Raw genomic sequence first — 17760 nt, forward strand, 5'->3', positions numbered from 1 at the left:
TATGCTGCTTACAAGAGACTCACCTCAAACCCAAAGACATATACAGGCTAAAAGTCAACAGATGGAAAAAGATATTTCATGTAAAAAATAAAGAGAAATAAGCAGGTGTAGCAGTACTGGTAACAGACAAAATAGACTTCAAAACAAAGAAAGTAACAAGAGATAAAGGACATTACATAATAATAAAGAGGTCAGCCCAACAAGATAATATAACCATTATAAATAAATATGTACCCAATACAGGAGCACTAATATATGTGAAAGAAATACTAAAAGAATTAAAGGAGGAAATAGAATACAATGTATTCATTCAGGAGACTTCAACACACCACTCACTCCAAAGGACAGATCTAGCAGGCAGAAAATAAGTAAGGACACAGAGGTACTGAACAACACACTGGAATAGATGGACTTAACAGACATCTACAGAACTCTACACCCAAAAGCAGCAGGACTCACATTATCCTCAAGGGCACATGGAACATTCTCCAGAATATATCATATACTGGGCCACAAAAAGAGCCTAATTCAAAAATATTGGAATTCTACCAATGAACTTCTCAGACCACAAAGGCATAAAACTAGAAATTAATTGTACAAAGAAAACAAAAAGTCTCAAACACATCGAGGCTAAACAACATGCTCCCTGATAATCAATTGATCAATGTCCAAATTAAACCAGAGATCAAACATATAGAATGTCATAGTATTCTATAATAATTATTTGTATTTGTGTGGGATCTGTCATGATTTTTCCTTTCACGGTGACAAATGACACTGACAGCATAAAGCCGCAAATTCTGTGGGGTGCAGCAAAGGCAGTTCTAAGAGGAAAGTATACAGCAATACAGGCCTATCTAAAGAAGGAAGAAAAATCCCAAATGAATAGTCTAAAGTCACAATTATTGAAACTGGAAAAAGAAGAACAAATGAGGCCTCAAGTCAGCAAAAGGAGGGACATAATAAAGATCAGAGAAGAAATAAAGAAACTGAGCAGAATAAAACAATAGAAAAAAACAATGAAACCAAGGGCTGGTTCTTTGAGAAGATAAACAAAATAGATAAGCCCCTAGCCAGAATTATTAAGAGAAAAAAAGAAGCTACACAAATCAACAGAATAACAAATGGGAAGGAAAAATCATGATGGATCCCACAGAAATACAAATAATTATTATAGAATACTATGAGATTCTCTATGCTAAAAAGCAGGAAAACCTAGAAAAAATGGACGACTTCCTAGAAAAATACAACCTTCCAAGACTGACCAAGGATGAAACAGAAAGTCTAAACACACCAATTAGAAGCAAAGAAATTGAAGCGATAATCAAAAACCTACCCAAGAATAAAATCCCTGGGCCAGATGGATTCATGGCTGAATTTTTTTCAGACTTATAGAGAAAACATAATACCCATTATCCTTAAAGTTTTCCAAAAAATAGAAGGGGAGGGAATACTTCCAAACTCATTCCATGAACCCAGAATCACCCTAATACATAAAGCAGGCAAAGACCCCAACAAAAAATAAAATTACAGACTAATATCCCTGCTGAACATAGATGTAAAAATACTCAACAAAATATTAGCAAACCGAATTAAAAAATACATCAAGTGGATCATACACCATGATCAAGTGGGATTCATCTCAGGGATGCAAGGATGTAACATACCCCAACATTGGACGATCTATCAACATCATCCACCACATCAACAAAAAGAAGGACAGAAGTCACATGATCATCTCCATAAATGCTGAATAAGCATTCGACAAGATTCAACATCCATTCATGATAAAAACTCTCAACATAATAGGTATAGAGGCCTAGTACCTCAACATAATAAAAGTAATATATGAAAAACCCACAGTCAACATTGTACTTAACAGTGAGAAGCTGAAAGGTTTTCCTCTAAGATTGGGAACAAGACAGAGCTGCCCACTCTCTGTACTGTTATTCAATATAGTACTGGAGGACCTAGACACAGATCTCAGAGAAAAGAAAGAAATAAAATGCATCCAGATTCATAGAAGAGAAGAAGTCAAACTGTCACTATTTGCAGATGACATGATATTTTACCTAGAAAACTGTAAAGACTCCATTCCAATACTACTAGACCTAATATCAGAATTCAGTAAATTTTTAGGACACCAAATTAATACATAGAAATCTGTTACTTTCTTATACACTAGTGATGAATTAACAGAAAGATAACTCGGGAAAACAATTCCATTCACAATTGCATGAAGAAGAAAAAATGCATAGGAATAAATCTAGCCAAGGAAGTGAGAGACCTATACCCTGAAAACTACAAGAAACTCTGAAGATAAATTAGAGAGGACACTAACAAATGGAAACTCATTCCATGCTCCTGGATAGGAAGAATTAATATTGTCAAAAAGGCCATTCTGCCTAAAGCAATCTACGGATTAAATGCCATGTCTATTAAATTACCAACAACTTTCTTTAACAAACTGGAAAAAACAATTTTAAAATTCATATAAAACCACAAAAGACCCCAGATAGCAAAGCAACCCTGAGAAGGAAGAATAAAACAGGCGGTATCTCACTCCCCAACTTCAAACTCTACTACAAAGCCACAGTAATCAAGACAATCTGGTACTGGAAAAAGAACAGAGCCACAGATCAGTGAAACAGAATAGAGAGTTCAGATATTAACCCAAACATACACCGTCAATTAATATATGATATAGGAGCCATGGACATACAATGCGGAAATGACAGCCTCTTCAACACCTGACGTTGGCAAAACTGGGCAGCTACATGTAACAGAATGAAACCAGATCACTGTCTAACCCCATACACAAAAGTAAATCCTAAATGGATCAAAGCCCTGAATGTAAGTCATGAAACGATAAAACTCTTGGAGGAAAACACAGGAAAAAATGTGTTAGACATAAACATGAGTGACTTCTTTATGAACATATCTCCCTGGGAAAGGGAATCAAAAGCAAAAATGAACCAGTGGGAGGATATCAAGTTGAATATCTTTTGTACAGCAAAGGACACCACCAACAGAAGAAAAAGGCATCCTACAGTCTGGGAGAACATACCCATAAAGGAAAGATCTGATAAAGGGTTGACATCCAAAATATATAAAGAGCTCACTCATCTCAACAAACAAAAAGCAAATCATCCTATTAAAAAATAGGCAGAAGTGATAAACAGACATTTCTCCAAGGAAGAAATTCAGATGGCCAACAGACACATGAAAATATGCTCCACATCGCTAGTCATCAGAGAAATACAAATTAAAACCACAATGAGATATCACGTCACACCATAAGGATGGCCACCATCCAAAAGAGAAACAAAAACAAATGTTGGCGAAGTTGTAGAGAAATAGAAACCTTCCTGCACTGCTGGTGGGAATGTAAACTAGTTCAACCATTGTGGAAAACAGTATGAATATTCCTCCAAATGCTCAAAATAGAAATTTTGGAAACCATTCCAACCATTGTGGAAAACAGTATGAATATTCCTCAAAATGCTCAAAATAGAAATACCATTTGACCCAGAAATTCCACTTCTAGGAATTTACCGTAAGAATGAAGCATCCCAGTTTGAAAAAAGAGATGCACCCCTATCTTTATTGCAACACTATTTACAATACCCAAGGAATGGAAGCAACCTAAGTGTCCATCAGTAGATGAATGGATAAAGAAGATGTGGTACATACATACAATGGAATATTATTCAGCCATAAGAAGAAAAAAATCCTACCATTTGAAACAACATTGATGGAACTAGAGGGCATTATCCTCAGTGAAATAAGCCAGGCAAAGAAGGCAAACACAAAATGATTTCACTCATATGTGGAGTATAACAACAAAGAAAAAACCGAAGTTACAAAACAGCAGCAGAAACACAGAAACCAAGAATGGACTAACAGTTACCAAAGGGAACGGGACTGGGGAGGATGGGTGGTGAGGGAGTGATAATGGGGGGTGTAAGAAAGGGGGCATTACAAATAGCATGTATAATGTGCGGGGAACAGGAGGGCTGCGTGACACAGAGAAGAAAACTAGTAGTGATTCTACGGCATGTTACTACACTGATGGACAGTGACTTTAATGGGTTTGTGTGGGGGACTTGGTGATGTGGGCAGTCTAGTAAATGTAATGTTCCTCATTTAATTGAAGATTAATTATACCAAAAAAAATCCCTGCCATCCACCCCCATCCCATAATAGAAGATGTCCTGGCCTCAAACAATCCTTTATTTTCTTTTGCTAATCATTTCCTTGCCCCATACTCCTGCCAATAAAATCCTTTCATTTTTTATAGCTCATTGGAACATCTGATTGCTGAATGGCATGCTGCCCACTTAATAAAGTCAATTAGATCTTCAAATTTACCCATTTCAAATTTTGTTTTTTGACATAAATTTTATGTCAAAGGGAATTAAGGTTGCTAATCACCTCACATAAACAAAGGGAGAGTATTCTGGATTATCCAGTTCAGCACACTATAATCACAGGGGTCTTCAGAAGTAAAAAGTTGAGTCAGAAGAGAGAGTGAAATAGAGACACAGATGAAGCATGGAAAGAATTAGGTGCTACATTGCTCACTTTGAAGATGGAGGAAGCGACCACCAGCCAAGGAATACAAGCAGCCTCAAAGTCTAAAAAAGACAAGGAACTTGATTCTTTCCTGGAGTCTCCAGGAAGGAAGTCAGTCCTTTGATTTTAGACCAGTGAGACACGTTGTTGGACTTTTAACCTTCAGAACCTTAAGATAATAAACTTGTTATTTTAACCCATAAAATTTGGGTAATTTCTTAATGCAGCAGTAGGAAACTAGTACAGTTGATGTGGGGAATGGTGAAATCTTCAGTTTTCGATGTGTTCAAGGAATCTGAATGTGTTAGATATCTTAGTGGAGATGTCAAGTAGGCAGGTGGAAATATGAGCCTGAAATTTTGGGAAGAGCTATGGGCTGGAGGTATAAATATTGAAATTTTTAGCAAAGAGAGAATAGTGAAAAGAATGGGTGAGATTAAAAAAGAAGTAATTGTAGATAGAAAAGAGCCTGTCTAAGGACTGAGCCTTGGACCTTACTTTGGGGAGTATTTCATTCCATGCATGTACCACATTTGTTTATCCATTTGCCCACTGACAGATATTTGGATTGTTTCCAGTTTGGGACTATTTTAAATAATATATAATTGCTCCTTTCTAAAGCAAGAAGAAGAGTGATCCCATCTAATGCAAGTTGAGTTTTATTTTGTCCTCCCAGTAGGGCATCAGTACCAAGACAGAATCCTTTTACTTTTCCACCACACAACTCTGATGACCGACATATTGTCAGTGGTTAAAAGCTAACAAGCACTCCAAAAACGAGGCATACACCAAGATGTAAATACAGAGCCAAATGGCAGGTCAGAGGCAGATACTTAAGCTAGTCTTGTAAGAACAGGCAGGTATTGGAGGCAACAGTGAGTGATAGACCCAAATACAGTGGACTGGTCTTGGGAACAGGAATTAGGAACTAACCCAAGCATATGCTTGGCAATAAAGGTGAGAAAAGTACAAAGTCTGGATAATGCATTCTAGCTGTCAACCAAATGAGACTGGGGACCTGAGCCAGCCTTCTTCCTTGAGCTTCTATTGCATCCTTAACTTGGTACTAACTTCTGTGGTTGTATCTATAGTTCTTTACTTATCACTTGCCCTCCTCTCCCATTTCTCTTCCTTTTTTCTTAATTGCATGTGATACAAAAGCAAAGAAATAATATGTTCAATTAATTCAAATAGATTTTTTTTTCACATATTAAGACCTCTGAAATCAGGATACATCTTGAAATTGATGGTGTATCAAAGAGTAATTGGCATCATTTCTTTCTTTCTTTGTATATAAAACAATGGTGACATTAGATTCAACTGTATCTTAGAGTTGATGAAATAAAAATGCTCTATAATTTAAGGCAATATTTTTCAAATTTTACATTTTATAAATTGGGGGGCTGGTTTTTACTGAAGTATAAATTTACACAAAATTCTACTCACCAATTTTAAGTGTACAACTCAATGAGTTTACATGAATGTGTGCAGTCATGCAACCACCATCATAATCATGGTGAGAACATTTTCATGGCTGCAAGTTCCCTGGAGCTTCTCTGAAGTCACTTGCTTCTCCTCATCCAGTCCCCTAGCAATCATTTATTCTGCTTTCCATCAAATAGTTTTACCTTTTGTAGAATTTTATACAGTGATATTGCACAGTGTATATTCTCCTTGTGTCTGAATTCTTTCACTCAGCATAATCATTCTGAGATTAATTCTCATTGATGGACATATCAGTTCATTTTTATTGCTGAGTAGTATTTAATTCTATGGATGTATCACATTTTGTTTATTCATTTGCCCATTGACAGATTTGGATTGTTAAGTTTGGGGCTATTTTAAATAATGTATAATTGACCCTTTTAAAGCAGGAAGGAGAGTGATCCCATCTAAACCCAAGTTAGGTTTTATTGTCTCCTCCCTGTGGGGTACCACTACCATGATAGAATGCTTTTACTTAAAAAAGGGGTGATGAAAACAAATCTCATATATTTTGGTTATTATCACCCCTTTAAGTATCTGTGAAAGTTGTTAACTAAAAAATCTGTGAATTCTAATCCATGGAAGGAAAATAAATTCTAAAGCTTCTGAAAGCACACTTTCACAAACGATAAAAAATATTAGTTGTTTCCCTGGTGAGGCAAAACTTTGGATAAACATCGGGTTTATCTGAGGAAAATGAAGCCCGCAAAACGTATCTTTTGATCGGAAAAATACTAAACTTCCAAGATTCAGAATTCCATTTGCTTACAAATGGAGGTATCTACAACTCCAGAAGGCCCGGCCCGAAATGGGTTACTGCTTTGTATTCCGGGATTTGGGGTTCGCGAAAGCGTCACCCTAATCGAGATGGCTGAGTGACTAAGGACGTCCGAAGAGCGGGCCCTGAGACTCCGGGCCGCGAACGGATTGGGCAGTGCGATACGGGAGGCGGGAGGTTAAGACCAGAAATTAGAACCTTTCCACAGAGGGAAGCCTGGGCGCCTAGAAGTCTCGCGAGGTCCTGGCTGGGCCCAATGGAACACTGGCCCCAGCTTAGAACTAGGGGCGCTGCTTGGGGGCGCACGAGTGGGCCGCGAGCTACATTTAGGCGCTTCTGCCGGCGTTGAGAGCAGAGAGCCGTAGCAGTGAAGGCGGAGAAGGACCACGGGCCTAAGGAGAAGCGAGTAACCCTCTTGAATCCCCCGCGGGCCACACGCAGGCGGAAGGGCTTCGGGGGAGAGCACAAAAGGGGAAGACAAGCAGGATCGAAACAAGGAGAAGAGGCGCTGAGCAAGGTTCTGGACTGGCTGTTGGCCCAGGAAAGGGCGGGACAGGTCCCACACCCGTGGAGGAAGGTTGGGAGTGGGGCTGTCCTCTTTCCCACCCAGCTTCCCCCTCTTGTTCCTTCACCTGAGTGAGAACCGCATCACCCTGTCCCATCCACTTGCCCGAAATGGGGGAAGCCCCTGCGTGGGTGTGAGGAAAACGGGGGAATCCCAGACGAGAAGGTTTAGGTCACAGCTCTGAGATGGCCAATGGGCCGGGGAAGCACTGGGTGAAGAGGACGAGAAATTAAAAGGTTAGCTGGGGAGAATTACTAAGCAGTGAAGGGACCATCAGGTGGGACTGGTTTGTGTGCATATTAATGGCGGCGGGCCGAGGGAGTGTGGTGGGATTAATGGTCTGGGGCCAGATAGGGTGCATCCTGTTTTGGGAGCAATAAGGGAATTTGGTATTCCTTAGAGTTTTGAGTTCTTTATGCTGAATGAGAGGAAGGATTTTGTTTTCGGATGTGTTGGAGGTGGAGGGGAAATAATCAAGAACTCGTGGCATCCTCAAAAGACCAGGGTTGGTCTACTAATTTCTTAACACTACTAGTATTTATTGAAAGATGAGCGACAGAAAATGCGAAAACCTAGTGAACTGCGGGGCTTCGGGTTAACTGAACCTGAAATTTTCCTTTCTCCATGCAGTTCTCGTTTCTAAGAGTTTTTAAAAACCACGTTACTGTTATGTTTGACTAGTTTTGAGCATTAAAAGAATATTTTGTCCTAGGTTTGTATAAATGATCTCATAATCTTTTAAAGCCCAGACTTCTTCAGGGGTGGTGATTTCTTTCTTTCAGGTATGACAGAACATTGCTTTGTACTAATTTTATTTTCCTTACACATTTTTAAGGTGGTAATTCAGAGATTACCTCCCAGTTTGACCAAGGAGCACCTTCAGGAACATCTTCAGCCTCTGCCCGAGCATGATTACTTTGAGTTTTTTTCCTAATGATACTACGTAAAATAAATAAATAAAAGAGGGAAGAGGGTAAATGAAAAATAGTTTCTCCCATTCTTTTTTATCCCGTTTTACATTTGATTTTTGAGCCTGTCTCTTTAATGTATGTATACTTGTAATTCAGCCAGGTACCTGCGAGCACATTTACAGAATTGCTTTCCTCTCTGCTGTCTTTATCCTCATATGTACACCAGAGCATACATGAACTTTAAAAACCAGGAGGACATTAGTTTGTTCAGGGATCGCTTTGACGGTTATGTATTCCTTGACAATAAAGGTGTGTCTTTGAAACTGAAGGGGAGTTTATCATTTGTATGTTTTAACATTGCATTACAGTGTTTCACAGTTTTTTCTTAATGCCTTCATATCTTTTCTAAGATATGAAGCCGTCCAGTACTTTTATTAACCTATTTCTGTAGTTTGATCAACTGAATGAAATTGCTGCTCTTTTCTCTTTTATGACAATTTTTTTGCCCTGGATTAGGTGATCTGTATACTAGTTTCAGCAATAATACTGATAAATGACTCTCTAAACTTGTATGACAAATTTTAAATGTATAATTCTCATCTTGGTTCAAGGACCAACATTTGTTAACTCAATTCAAATCCTTTAAGCCAATAGTTCCCAGGTGGAATACTGTTTAACATTTTGTTGTACCTCATTAAAACACTGAACCTGGTGATCTCCCACTTTGTGTCCAGGAGTCTGAAGAGTATGGCCCAACTCCTTTTATTTATTATCTGCTGCTTACAACATTTAGCCAGAGAATGTCTAAACTGCATTTTTCCACTTTTCTTTTGGCTTTGCAATCATAGGTGAATGATGTGTCATTTTGTTGTTTTTTTCAGTATCAATTCAGAGTTTTTAAAAATGAAATCTTTGTCAGGAAACATGTCAATAAAAGTTGAAGGATTGCCGCTGTGTTTATCCAGCTTTTATTAATCCTCCCCTCCCCAGTTTCCCCAAACTACCAGCTTCTCCACTCAGACTTTATTCCAGTAGATAGTGATTTCCTGGTATTCTGAGCTGTGTTTAACTTTTTCCTCTTCACATTAAACAAATAATGAATCTTTTCATTTTATTGTTTTTTAATATCTTGTTCACCTAGGCTTACCAAAACTTTCACTTAATATTGTCATCACCTAATGCTTAATAACCACTGTATCTAAGCTTACGGGATTTTCAATTTTTCCATTTCAACGTAATTCAGTCCATTAAATTGCCATGAAATTAGTCTTTTTGAAATACTCATTAAATATAACAGTTGTGGGAAAAATATCCAAACTCCTTCCTAGCTTGCTAGGCAGAAGGCTCCACAGTTTGGCCTCACTTTTGTTTTCTCAGCTTATCTTCCACTGTTTTCTTCTGATTCAGTCTGGTTTATCTATTCCTTCTCACGTATATCAGTTATTAAGCTAATCTAGATTAACATTCACTAGATTCTGCATTCACTAGAATTTCCAAAATCATGTTTCTTCCATGACTGCCTTCTGATACCTTCTGGTCAATTCTACTTATTTTATTGTGACTTATTCTGTATGCCAATGATCTGACCATAGCATTTCATATCTTGTATGACATTACTCTATAGCAGCGATCTGGTGTATTTTTTCCAGTAGTCACTTTTTAAAATTGAGATACAACTCACATATCATACAACTCAGTGGTTTTTAGTGCTTTCACAAAGTTGTTCCACCATCACCACTATATAATTCCAGAGTGTTTTCATCACTCAAAAAAGAATTCTACATCCATTAGCAGTCATCTCCCCTTCTTTCCTCCACTTACAGCTTCAGTAGATCCTAATCTAGCTGTGGATTCTGGACATTTCATATAAGCTGAGTCATACAACGTGTGGCCTTTTGTGACTGCCCCATTTACTTGGCATGTTTTCAGGTTTCATCCATTTTATATAGCATGTGTCATTACCTCATTCCCTTTTATTTGCATTTTTAAAAATTGTGGTGAAATACACAAATTACCATCTTAACTATTTTTAAGTGTACAGTTTAGTAGTGGTGAGTACATTTCACATTGTTGTATAACCAATCTCTAGAACCTTTTCATCTTGCAAGACTGAAACTATACCCATTCAACAACTTCCTATTTCCTCTTCCTCCCATCCCCTGACAACTACCATTCTACCTGTGAACTACCATTCTCTCTCTATGAAGTTGACCATTCTAGGTACTTCATGTAAGTGGACTCATATAGTATTTGGCTTTATGGGACTGGCTTATTTCACTTAGCATAATGTCTTCAATGTTGATCCATCCTGTAGCATGTGTTAGGATTTACATTTTAAGGTTAAGTAATATTCCACTGTATGTATATACTACATTTTGTATATTCAGCCATCAGTGGACACTTGGGTTGCTTCTACCTCTTGGCTGTTGTGAATAATGGTGCTATGAGTGTGGGTGTACAAACATCTGTTCATCTTTTGAACATTGCCCACAAGTGGAATTGCTAGGTCATATGGTAAATTGTTTTAATTTTGCAGCATACTATTTTCTAGAGCAGCTGCACCATTTTGCATTCCCACACAGTGTAATGCATGAGGGTTCTAATTTACCCTAATTTCTCCATGTCCTCACCAGCACTTGTTGCTTTTTTTCCTTCAGTGGTAAACATTCTGATGGGTGTGAGGGAATAGCTCATTGTGGTTTTGATTTGCACTTCCCTAATGATTGGTGAAGTAATATTTTAATCTTTGCGTATGCTTGAGCATATGACCATCTTTTCTTATGCTTATTGGCTACTTGTATACTATATTTGGAAACATATCTATTCAAGTCCTTTGAACATTTTTTAAGTAGGTATTTTGTTGTTCTAGTTCTTTATATATTCTGTATATTGACCTTTATCAGATATGTGATTCACAAATATTTTCTCCTGTTTTGTAGGTTTTCTTTTCACTCAGTTGATTGTGTCTTTACATGCACAGAAGTTTTTATTTTTGATATAGTCCAATTTATCTATTTTTGTTGCCCATGCTTTTAGTGGCTCCTGGTGCATGTTTTAATAACAGTTTTATTGAGAGACAATTCATATGCCAGTATTTTTTAGTATATTCGCAGTGTTGTGCAACTCTCACCACTCTAATTTAAGAACATGTGTCACTCCAAAGAGAAACCCTATACCTATTAGCTGTCACTCCTCATTCTCACCAACACTACCCCCAGCTCTAACTAATCCACATTCTATCTACATAGATTTGCCTATTCTAGAGATTTCTGATATATTTTTAAATTAAAATTAATTTGTGGTTTTTCCCCTATGTATCAAAATACCATGCTTTCAAAGTTCAACTTAAATGAATATTTTACTTCCCTGCCTTATCTTTTCATTATGTTATCAGTATGAACTTGGGCTTCCTTTGGTAATATGCTTATTTTAATTATGTGAGTGTTATTTATGTCTGTGGAGAAGTCCTATTAAGATGACCACCACCAAAGAGGCCTGAAAAACAGTGGGTTGACTCTTGTATCCACCTTTGATATTTTCTTTGTTGTAGCAAGTGTGGTATTTTTTCTAAACAGGTCAGGAATATCCTGCTATAGTAGAATTTGCACCTTTTCAAAAAGCTGCAAAAAAAGAAGACTAAGAAAAGAGTTACCAAAGTTGGGACTATCGATGATGGTACAGTATAGTTCTAGTTATGTAAAGCTATTGCATTGGGTTTTGAAAATACATTACCTTTGTGGGAATTAATTGGACTCCAGTCTTTTAAATAGTGAAACATGGAATAAAGTTCATGAGAAATGTAATTCACTGATGAAAACTTTGCTTAATTGTTAGAATGTAGGTGGGGTTCCTCTATAATTTCCACTCTCTTTGGCTGGTAGCATTTCACTCCTCCACAATTAAGCAATCTATTGCTGTCTTTTTAGCAGTAAATCAGCTTAGGTATTTTGATTAGAACACAGTGGAAAAATTCAGATGTTTCAAAGTATAGCAACTCCTTAACGCCTTTTATTACCATTTTTATGATAATATTTTTGACTTCTGGTTTCCATTATTCTTATAAAGAGGAGGAATTACCATTGAGAGCTGTGATAGAAAATGTTCTATACTCAAGTAAGTTAACATAAAGTAGATGAAGTGGCCAGTCCTATTTTCTCTGTTTTAAATATGCAGTTAACTGCATGCCTAGGAATTATATTTAACTGAAATACAGGAACTGAAAAACTAATAATTGCCATTTAAGGTAAACTGGATCCAGATTCTGAGCTCTCCATAATTTGTTATGTTGGATAAGGACTTAGCTGCAGTATTTTTTGTATCACACTGCTATTTTAGAATCATCTAATTTTATTTTTGTTATTTACTACTATAATGGTTATTTTGTAGAAAAAACAAAAGACTCAAGACACCATTGCTTATTGGTTGTATCACAGATTCAGGCCTGGAAGACCAGATCAAGTAACATGCTCCAGAGTGCATAGAAACTCCCAAGTATAAGCAATAGGGTGACTCGGGTTTGTTACCCTTTCTGATGTCAGACGTATCTAGGAAAGAACTCCAGGAATTAACATCACCTCCAGCGCCACAGCTAGGACATACACCCAATTTATCTTTTTGTTGAACAACTGAGTTGTATTTGTTGAGTTCACTTAAACTGAGATATACCCATACAGGAATTGCTACATGCTTATACATAGTACCCTCTGAAGTTCCCATAACTGACTTCCAGTTCTCCCGTAAGTGTGACTGATTAGTAGGAATAGTGCATTTTAAAAGCCAACTAACAACCCTGGAAGTTCTGTTTTAATGTGCTGTGTCTCATTTTCCCTGACCCCATGTTAGTCCCACACTCCCTTAGTGGATATCAGGAGTTCTGAGAGTTAAGTGACCAGTAAAGCTCTAAAAGGTTTATCTTGTGGGTATGGTTAGGTTGGTTTTCAATCTTCAGTGAAGTAGAAAATTACCACCTTTGATAAACATCCTAGGTAATATTTCCTATTTTGTTTACTTAAAACAATTATTTAGATCCAGAATATAGAACATTTTTGGAATGTTATGTTGCAGATAATGAGAAAATAACATCTACTCCAGAGACACTGCTAGAGGAAATAGAAGCAAAAAATAGAGAATTAATAGGTAAGTGGGCAGGAGGAATTAAAGCATTCTTTTTCCTCAGAAGACCTGTGTGACTCCCACTTCCATCCTAGCTTAGCTGTGTGGCCACTGGGAAGGCACTAAGTTCCTTGAAACTGTGTTTCTTCTACTGTAAAATGAGAATGATAAGATTCCTTGAAACTGTGTTTCTTCTACTGTAAAATGAGAATGATAATACCTGCCTCACAGGATGAGAATGCATTGGTAAGAGGGGAGAAATTCTCTGTGACCTTTATTTAGTGCCACACAAATGAACATAAGTATAAAAAGTTAAGAGACTCACGGGACCTTTAGATTTTGGTAAGCCTTTGATGTTTTCTTCTAATAAACTCACATTCCTAAAAATTTTTTCTTGACCTAAAAATATCAAAAAATGAAATGAGGTACTGCAAAATTGAAAACCTCTTAAGAAATTCTAGTTTGGATGTTGGTTTCTAATACACTGCTGCTAATGTATCAGCTCTAAACATAAGCATAGCCTCTGACACAGGATTTGTACTCCTAGGAATTCATCCAAAGGAAGTGTGTTTTCAAAACGCTAGCTCTGAGGCTAAATAGCATTGTTCAGAATATTGAAAAATGAAATAAATATTATTCTAAAACTTGGTTTTTATTAATGGATGCATAGTATAAGCTTATCTCTAATGTTACAATGAATTTACAGAAATGTAAATAGGTGTCAAAAGGATATTTTAGTCCCTTCTTCCAATTTCTTCCCAGTTGAACAAATTTATAGTGGCATATGAAAAAAATAGAATATCTTTTGTGCTTAACTCTCACTGACACTGGGAATTTCTCTTTTGAAATATTGTTATACTGTTTTCATTTGAATTTCTTCACTTTTTCAGAAGTATTTTAAACCTTCACAATTGAAATAGAATACTGTAAGACATCTGTTTGACAGTATAGCTGTGAACTTTCTGTTAAGGGGTCTTATTTTACCACCTTGGTGGTTGTCATGGAATGTCAGAAAATGGAATCCTTTCTAGGGGTTGATAAGTATTATTAACAATCTGTTTACATTTATGTAGCTAAAAAGACAACCCCACTTTTGAGTTTCCTGAAGACAAGTAGGTAAACCTTTTGTTTTTATAGTTTTCTCAATACTTTTATATATTGTTTGGATTCTGTAAATGTAAGAGCATTGGGATACTATAGGATAAATAGTTTCTTTTTCTACCATTATTCTGTAAAGATTTAGCTCATTGGCTTCACTCTCTGGCCTTTTCCTTCACTCTGGTTGTTGGACCAGGGATTCACCCTGCAAACCCAGAGAGTCCACTCTCTTGATTTTCTGAAAATTTCTGGAAATAGCACAAGGAAGCAGTAGGAGACTCTGCCACTAGCAGGCCTTGGTCTTAATTCTCTCTCATGTTCTGAATGGGGTGGGGAGGGGGTAAAGGAGATAGAATGCCACTTGTAGAACATAGGAAGGAAAGATGATCCATTTTAGTGGGTGCACATCATACCTTTGGGATTGAGTTTTTGGTGATGATTATCTTGTTTGAAGGCTTGTGTTGATATTTCTTTCTAGAGAATGAGAGAAAAAAAGAAGAAAGGGGGAGACAAGAAATAGAAAGAGAAAGACAAAGAGAAGAAGAGAGGATAAACTGGAAAGAAGAAGAGAAACAAAAAAGGAAAGATAGAGAAAAGTTAAGGAAGATAGTGTTCCAGAAAGGGACAATTTAAATGATGAACCAAAGATTAAGGTATGAAAATAACTTAAAGTGAATGCATGTTGCTGAAAATTGCATGTGTTTACTTCTTTATATACGCATGCACCTTGTGTTGGTGTAAATAGTGTTTTGGTTTTGGTTTTGTCTTTTTGGGAGGGGGAGGTAAACCAATAGAAATCTTTCCTATAACATTCTTTTTTTTTAGTTTAAGATAATTTTAAAGGATTAAGTAGTTTACATATTCGGTGCAGATCTGTATTATTTTTACCATTGAAGATACTCACTTTTTGGATTATTGTTCTCTATTCTTCATAAATAAAGGCTTAGGGCTGGCCAGCATGAATTACGGGTTTTTATTCAGCTTTTCCTTCATATTTGATACATGAAGTTGCCTCATCTGTTTGTTTTCCACTGTCTTCAGGTACACAGGTTCCTGTTACAAGCTGTGAATCAGAAAAATGTAAGGACCAAGTACATGATACAGAGCACCTACTATCATGCCTCACACCCAGGTCTTCATTAAACCCTTTTGGTGTTGATGGTAGTCTTACTTGTAGAAAACCCATTCAGACTGACTTGAGTCTTCTTAAAAACTTAACTGCTATAAATTTTTAATTTAGAGAAAGCCCAGATGACTTCCTGATGTGCTGTGTACCCAGAAGATTCACCAATAGACAGTTAGAGGACAACCATGCTTACATAGCTCTGTCTTCTGTTTATGTGCCTATCATAACTAGCCTCCCTGTGGGAATACTAGGGATAAATATCCTGCATTCCCTGCTTTCCCTTCTCACGATTCCCCCCATTATCTTCTTGCATCTACCTGGGAATCTGTGAGCAGCAGACTGTGATTAATGCATTGCACTTAGGAAGGGAAAAACTTGTAGAAAGCTCCCAGCCTTACTGCTTCTCTTCTGAGGGCATGGCTTAGGCAGCTCTTGCTCCAAAAAATTTCCTGGTGAAGTACTAAGACCTACTATGTCAGAGAAAGAAAATGTGCCACAGAGATGGTAACAGGGTCTCCTACCATCTCAGAATATAGTTTATGTGGCTAGGGTTCCCCAAGGCTCTCCAGGACTCATTGGTGGCAGGGTGTGGAGGTTCCCATTTAATTCTTTCTAGCAGTTGCTCTGTCTGCCATGCCACAAGTGAGCTGACTTGCTCTTCTTAACCATAGCAAGACAGGAGGTAGAGACAGCTGTGCTACAGATGTTCATTAAAGTTCTTATTAGCGAAATGAGCATCTTGGTTTCTAACAAAGATGTCCATTAGAGAAATAAGAACACTTCCAGTGAAACCTGAACATGGTAGCCTCACTTTACAATGGTGCTTTCTTAGTGTTGGACTTCTCATTTGCAGCGGCTGTGCTGAAACACCTCGTGCTTAAGTCTTGTGTGATTTGCCTTTTGCTTGGTGACTCGTGTGAAACCTTCACCCTGAGATGAGCCTATGTATTGTATGAAGCCTTCACTCTGAGATATGAAATTCTTTGATTTTGCCTAAGAATCTCTCTGAATATCCAACACCTGGGGGTGTTCTAGAGAAATTTATAGCAGTAGTGTGAGAAAATGTTTCTTAGCAATTTGGACTTTGTAAACCATATTTAATTTGGAATTGCATTCTGTCATATCTTTATGACACTGAATAGAGTTCCTGCTCAGTACAGATGGGACTTCACTGTTCCATTGTATGAGGTATTTTGATTTTTAAACCAAATGCCAAGTAATTCTTGCTGTTCACCTCTAATAATACAATTGTGCCATCATAAGTATGTTACTCTCAGGCTCAAGGCAGAATTATTCTTGCAATGGATCACTCCTTTGATGACCAAGGTATTTATCATTTCAAGTACAACATAAAAACAATCTCACAGTAGTGACCTGCCTACCCTTTTAAATTTGTGGCATATTTTTGCATCAAGTTATAGAAACATGTTGCTTTGGTACAGAAGGCATACATGGAAGTGTGCACTGGTTCACTAGAAGGTTAGTGCATTTCAAGCCAAAGGAGCCTTGATCCTATTGCCACAAAGTAATTAAACCTCTTCATTTGAGTGGGTAACACTTTCACATTAGCAGCATCCTTTTAGTGCTCTTGTGCACTAGTTGTTCACCTGAAAGTTTGAGTACCTGCAGAGATAAAGGCCTTCAATAGCCTAAATTTAGAATATTTAGTATACTGTTCTTTTTGATGGAGTCAGACGAGAGTGTTCCACCCTTCAAAATAAAAATAAATTTGTTTTTCTTTAAAGCTGCTTAAGTCACCAGAAAAGGAGATGAAAAAGAACTGGACAAAGAGAAAAAGCCAAGAAACTGGACAATGAGAATCTGTGTGTTTCTGTATTTCAGTTAACTTACATTTTACATTTTGATAGCATTGAGATTAGTATTTAGGATGTGTACTGTTTTTAAAAACTTCTGTACTCTAATGAATAGTCACTACATTTCATATATTGGCAAGAAAAAATAACTAGCTGATATATTTATAGGGTCCTATCTGCTGTTGATAGTTTTAATCATTATTGCTTTCAAAAGCATTTCTAAAAGCCTGGACTTGAAATTTTTTATAAGAAAAATAACATCCTGTTGAGGTATTGAAATATAAAAAGAGCATCTT

General features: G+C 37.1%; 1 pseudogene; it reads left to right on the top strand.

Moving 5' to 3' along the window:
* LOC130682180 (regulator of nonsense transcripts 3B-like) overlaps positions 1 to 17468 on the top strand; it is a 60379-nt pseudogene extending 42911 nt beyond the window's left edge.
* Positions 17469 to 17760: the final 292 nt, after the last annotated feature.

This window comes from Manis pentadactyla, chromosome Y (genome assembly GCF_030020395.1).
Source record: "Manis pentadactyla isolate mManPen7 chromosome Y, mManPen7.hap1, whole genome shotgun sequence".
Lineage (NCBI taxonomy): Eukaryota > Metazoa > Chordata > Mammalia > Pholidota > Manidae > Manis > Manis pentadactyla.